At 53.5% G+C, this 6,032-nt stretch overlaps 1 protein-coding gene across 1 annotated transcript in view; it reads left to right on the forward strand.

Annotated features, from left to right (window-relative positions):
- The first annotated feature begins 1,421 nt into the window (after positions 1–1,421).
- Positions 1,422–6,032, forward strand: part of LOC123761723 (ATP-binding cassette sub-family G member 1) — a 148,273-nt gene continuing 143,662 nt past the window's right edge. Inside the window, exon 1 of the mRNA XM_069330605.1 lies at positions 1,422–1,559. The gene's annotated coding sequence lies outside the window, so the exon portion shown is untranslated. The remainder of the gene's footprint in view (positions 1,560–6,032) is intronic.

Raw genomic sequence — 6,032 nt, forward strand, 5'->3', positions numbered from 1 at the left:
CGTATGGCAACCTGTCAACTGGCGCCGTAATTATTAGTTGTGTCAGAGCGCTTAATGATAACGGCAAACTCTTACATGAATACTTACTCTTATTTACTTGGCTCACAACCTTGTCCCAAGTGTTTCATTTGTAATAATTTGAAGGAAATCATAAATTATTGATATTATAAATTTACTGTTTATAATAATTTGACCATAAATTAGTAACACGCTTCCCGCCAATATCACACCGGAAACATGACGTTTTTAAACGTGCAGTACGAGGCTATCCAGTGGATCACTAACACAAAATACTTCATTAAACGCTGCCACGGGAATATTTGTAAATATAATCTATTTCCGTCTGTGATGCGGGGAAGTCACATAGATCAAGACCATCCTTTAATATGAAGGGCACTTACTAATACACATAAACCACCCGATCCCATACACATCCGCCTGCCAACCCGCCTCACTAGGCTTTATATAGCCGCCATTACCCCTTCACAGTGAAGCCTCCTTGCCTACCCTAGCAATCACTGCCCGCTCGGCCAACCCACCCAGCCTATTGTGTTTGATGGATAGAAAGCGTAAGATAATATGTGAACCATTACCGCCAGCTTCCAGCGTTGCTGGCTGCTCTTCCTGGAGTCCACACGCTACCAGCTTCCCTCACATCCGGCAGGTTGTCGACCAGGACACTCTCCGTTTGTCTCAAGTCTTGTGGGCAACTTGTAACAGGTCTTGTGGCCCTGTGTAGAGCGGAGGTGTATGGCCGTGTGTAGAGCGGTGTATGAATGAGTGTGGGGGTTGGGGGGTTGGGGTGAGGTTGGCAGCGGTGCCGGTGTGTGGGGGCCAGGCCAGGTGTCTGGGCCTACAGGGAAGGTGGGGGGCTGTGGGCGGGGTAGGTGAGGGGGGAGATGAAGAAAGGGTGGATGACGGGGCACGGAAACACTACAAGTTAACTGTTGTGGAGTGCGAGCCGCCCAGAGAGAGAGTGCAAGGGCCTCGCTCGGTACAAGTGCACTCACGGAGCTGAACCTGTAAGAGTAGGGGAGGGGTGGGGGGAGGGATGATGGGCGTCCGGAAGACTCCCGCGCCAGGGCATTCTGGCCGCTACGGCCGGCGGCCGCAGTAGCGGGAATGGCGTGGCGGGGGCGCGCGCCAGCACACCGCTCGTTACTGATGCGCATGCGTCATGCCGCCCGGGGCGAGCCGTAAGGGCGGAAATGTTTCTTGAAGGAAGGCAGCTTAGAGCTGTGCGGAGGTCGTGAGCAGCAAGCCAGCGGCGGGTAAGGATAAGGATGACACGCAAGAGACAGCACGCATCGCCCTTACTGCGGTGCAGCGTCTCTCTCGCTCCAGGAGGGGTGCCGTTAGGTCGAGTTGGCGGTGGCCGGAGCGTGCTGGAGTGAGCCTTAAGGCACAGCGGCAGCGCCGTGTGGTCGATCCCAGCTGAGTGCGGGCGAGGGTTGGCCAGTCGAGCTTGGAAGAGTGTAGTGAGCGCATGTTACAGTTCCCGCCACGCTGCTGCCCTCCGCCAGGCCCCGGACCCTTCACCTGCCCTCACCACGCCCCAGGTAAACAAACACCCCAACCCCCCTCCCTCAAAGCTCCCCCCCACTGCAACAAACGTCTCCGCCACAATCGCGCGCCCTCCAAACAAACGTTTGCTCGCGCGCACTCGTTTGACAATCAGCTGATCGTTGGAGGAGGAGGATAGCACACAGGCGCGCGCGGCCTCCCGCCGCCTCCCTCCATCACTGAAACAAAGAGAGTGGTGCCTTGGGTGGTGTGTGTGTCTCCTGTGTGTGTATGGTGGCGTGTGTGTCTCCTGTGTGTATGTGGTGGTGTGTTTGTCTCCTGTGTGTGTGGTGGTGTGTTTGTCTCCTGTGTGTGTGTGGTGGTGTGTTTGTCTCCTGTGTGTGTGTGTCTCCTGTGTGTGTGTGTCTCCTGTGTGTGTGTGGTGGTGTGTGTGTCTCCTGTGTGTGTGGTGGCGTGTTTGTCTCCTGTGTGTGTGTGTCTCCTGTGTGTGTGTGGTGGTGTGTGTGTCTCCTGTATGTGTGTGGTGGTGTGTGTGTCTCCTGTGTGTGTGGTGGCGTGTTTGTCTCCTGTGTGTGTGTGTCTCCTGTGTGTGTGTGGTGGTGTGTGTGTCTCCTGTGTGTGTGTGGTGGTGTGTTTGTCTCCTGTGTGTGTGGTGGCGTGTTTGTCTCCTGTGTGTGTGTGTCTCCTGTGTGTGTGTGGTGGTGTGTGTGTCTTCTGTGTGTGTGGTGGTGTGTTTGTGTCCTGTGTGTGTGTGGTGGTGTGTTTGTCTCCTGTGTGTGTGTGGTGGTGTGTGTCTCTCCTGTGTGTGGTGGTGTGTTTGTCTCCTGTGTGTGGTGGTGGTGTGTTTGTCTCCTGTGTGTGGTGGTGGTGTGTTTGTCTCCTGTGTGTGGTGGTGTGTTTGTCTCCTGTGTGTGGTGGTGTGTTTGTCTCCTGTGTGTGGTGGTGTGTTTGTCTCCTGTGTGTGTGTGGTGGTGTGTGTGTCTCCTGTGTGTGTGTGGTGGTGTGTTTGTCTCCTGTGTGTGTGTGGTGGTGTGTTTGTCTCCTGTGTGTGTGTGTCTCCTGTGTGTGTGTGGTGGTGTGTGTGTCTCCTGTGTGTGTGTGGTGGTGTGTTTGTCTCCTGTGTGTGGTGGTGTGTTTGTCTCCTGTGTGTGTGTGGTGTTGTGTTTGTCTCCTGTGTGTGTGTGTCTCGTGTGTGTGTGTGGTGGTGTGTGTGTCTCCTGTGTGTGTGTGGTGGTGTGTTTGTCTCCTGTGTGTGTGTGTGGTGGTGTGTTTGTCTCCTGTGTGTGTGTGTCTCCTGTGTGTGTGTGGTGGTGTGTGTGTCTCCTGTGTGTGTGTGGTGGTGTGTTTGTCTCCTGTGTGTGTGTGTCTCCTGTGTGTGTGTGGTGGTGTGTGTGTCTCCTGTGTGTGTGTGGTGGTGTGTGTGTCTCCTGTGTGTGTGTGGTGGTGTGTTTGTCTCCTGTGTGTGTGTGGTGGTGTGTTTGTGTCCTGTGTGTGTGTGGTGGTGTGTTTGTCTCCTGTGTGTGTGTGGTGGCGTGTTTGTCTCCTGTGTGTGTGTGTCTCCTGTGTGTGTGTGGTGGTGTGTTTGTCTCCTGTGTGTGTGTGGTGGTGTGTGTGTCTCCTGTGTGTGTGTGGTGGTGTGTTTGTGTCCTGTGTGTGTGTGGTGGTGTGTGTCTCTCCTGTGTGTGTGTGGTGGTGTGTTTGTCTCCTGTGTGTGTGTGGTGGTGTGTTTGTCTCCTGTGTGTGTGTGGTGGTGTGTTTGTCTCCTGTGTGTGTGTGGTGGTGTGTGTGTCTCCTGTGTGTGTGTGGTGGTGTGTTTGTCTCCTGTGTGTGTGTGGTGGTGTGTTTGTGTCCTGTGTGTGTGTGGTGGTGTGTGTCTCTCCTGTGTGTGTGTGGTGGTGTGTTTGTCTCCTGTGTGTGTGTGGTGGTGTGTTTGTCTCCTGTGTGTGTGTGGTGGTGTGTTTGTCTCCTGTGTGTGTGGTGGCGTGTTTGTCTCCTGTGTGTGTGTGTCTCCTGTGTGTGTGTGGTGGTGTGTTTGTCTCCTGTGTGTGTGTAGTGGTGTGTGTGTCTCCTGTGTGTGTGTGGTGGTGTGTTTGTCTCCTGTGTGTGTGTGGTGGTGTGTTTGTGTCCTGTGTGTGTGTGGTGGTGTGTGTCTCTCCTGTGTGTGTGTGGTGGTGTGTTTGTCTCCTGTGTGTGTGTGGTGGTGTGTTTGTCTCCTGTGTGTGTGTGGTGGTGTGTTTGTCTCCTGTGTGTGGTGGTGGTGGTGTGTTTGTGTCCTGTGTGTGTGTGGTGGTGTGTTTGTGTCCTGTGTGTGTGTGGTGGTGTGTTTGTGTCCTGTGTGTGTGTGGTGGTGTGTTTGTCTCCTGTGTGTGTGGTGGTGTGTTTGTCTCCTGTGTGTGTGTGGTGGTGTGTGTGTGTCTCCTGTGTGTGTGTGGTGGTGTGTGTGTGTCTCCTGTGTGTGTGTGGTGGTGTGTTTGTGTCCTGTGTGTGTGTGTGGTGGTGTGTGTGTCTCCTGTGTGTGTGTGGTGGTGTGTTTGTCTCCTGTGTGTGTGGTGGTGTGTTTGTCTCCTGTGTGTGTGTGGTGGTGTGTTTGTGTCCTGTGTGTGTGTGGTGGTGTGTGTGACTCCTGTGTGTGTGTGGTGGTGTGTTTGTGTCCTGTGTGTGTGTGGTGGTGTGTTTGTCTCCTGTGTGTGTGTGGTGGTGTGTTTGTCTCATGTGTGTGTGTGGTGGTGTGTTTGTGTCCTGTGTGTGTGTGGTGGTGTGTGTGACTCCTGTGTGTGTGTGGTGGTGTGTTTGTCTCCTGTGTGTGTGTGGTGGTGTGTGTGTCTCCTGTGTGTGTGTGGTGGTGTGTTTGTCTCCTGTGTGTGTGTGGTGGTGTGTTTGTGTCCTGTGTGTGTGTGGTGGTGTGTTTGTCTCCTGTGTGTGTGTGGTGGTGTGTTTGTCTCCTGTGTGTGTGTGGTGGTGTGTTTGTCTCCTGTGTGTGTGTGGTGGTGTGTGTGTCTCCTGTGTGTGTGTGGTGGTGTGTTTGTCTCCTGTGTGTGTGTGGTGGTGTGTTTGTCTCCTGTGTGTGTGTGGTGGTGTGTTTGTCTCCTGTGTGTGTGTGGTGGTGTGTTTGTCTCCTGTGTGTGTGTGGTGGTGTGTTTGTCTCCTGTGTGTGTGTGGTGGTGTGTGTGTCTCCTGTGTGTGTGTGGTGGTGTGTTTGTCTCCTGTGTGTGTGTGGTGGTGTGTTTGTCTCCTGTGTGTGTGTGGTGGTGTGTTTGTGTCCTGTGTGTGTGTGGTGGTGTGTTTGTCTCCTGTGTGTGTGTGGTGGTGTGTGTCTCTCCTGTGTGTGGTGGTGTGTTTGTCTCCTGTGTGTGTGTGTCTCCTGTGTGTGTGTGGTGGTGTGTTTGTCTCCTGTGTGTGTGTGGTGGTGTGTTTGTCTCCTGTGTGTGGTGGTGGTGTGTTTGTGTCCTGTGTGTGTGTGTCTCCTGTGTGTGTGTGGTGGTGTGTTTGTCTCCTGTGTGTGTGTGGTGGTGTGTTTGTCTCCTGTGTGTGTGTGGTGGTGTGTTTGTGTCCTGTGTGTGTGTGGTGGTGTGTTTGTCTCCTGTGTGTGGTGGTGGTGGTGTGTTTGTGTCCTGTGTGTGTGTGGTGGTGTGTTTGTCTCCTGTGTGTGGTGGTGGTGTGTTTGTGTCCTGTGTGTGTGTGGTGTGTTTGTCTCCTGTGTGTGGTGGTGTGTTTGTGTCCTGTGTGTGTGTGGTGGTGTGTTTGTGTCCTGTGTGTGTGTGGTGTGTTTGTCTCCTGTGTGTGGTGGTGTGTTTTTCTCCTGTGTGTGTGTGGTGGTGTGTTTGTGTCCTGTGTGTGTGTGGTGGTGTGTGTGTCTCCTGTGTGTGTGTGTGGTGTGTTTGTCTCCTGTGTGTGTGTGGTGGTGTGTTTGTCTCCTGTGCGTGTGTGGTGGTGTGTGTGTCTCCTGTGTGTGTGTGGTGGTGTGTTTGTCTCCTGTGTGTGTGTGGTGGTGTGTTTGTCTCCTGTGTGTGGTGGTGTGTTTGTGTCCTGTGTGTGTGTGGTGGTGTGTGTGTCTCCTGTGTGTGTGTGGTGGTGTGTTTGTCTCCTGTGTGTGGTGGTGTGTTTGTGTCCTGTGTGTGTGTGGTGGTGTGTGTGTCTCCTGTGTGTGTGTGGTGGTGTGTTTGTCTCCTGTGTGTGTGTGGTGGTGTGTGTCTCCTGTGTGTGTGTGGTGGTGTGTTTGTCTCCTGTGTGTGGTGGTATGTTTGTGTCCTGTGTGTGTGTGGTGGTGTGTTTGTCTCCTGTGTGTGGTGGTGTGTTTGTCTCCTGTGTGTGGTGGTGTGTTTGTGTCCTGTGTGTGTGTGGTGGTGTGTTTGTCTCCTGTACTCACCTATTTGTACTCACCTATTTGTGCTTGCGGGGGTTGAGCTCTGGCTCTTTGGTCCGGCCTCTCAACTGTCAATCAACTGGTGTACAGGTTCCTGAGCCTACTGGGCTCTATCATATCTACATTTGAAACTGTGTATGGAGTC

The sequence above is a fragment of the Procambarus clarkii genome, chromosome 24, assembly GCF_040958095.1.
Source record: "Procambarus clarkii isolate CNS0578487 chromosome 24, FALCON_Pclarkii_2.0, whole genome shotgun sequence".
NCBI classification, from domain to species: Eukaryota; Metazoa; Arthropoda; class Malacostraca; order Decapoda; family Cambaridae; genus Procambarus; species Procambarus clarkii.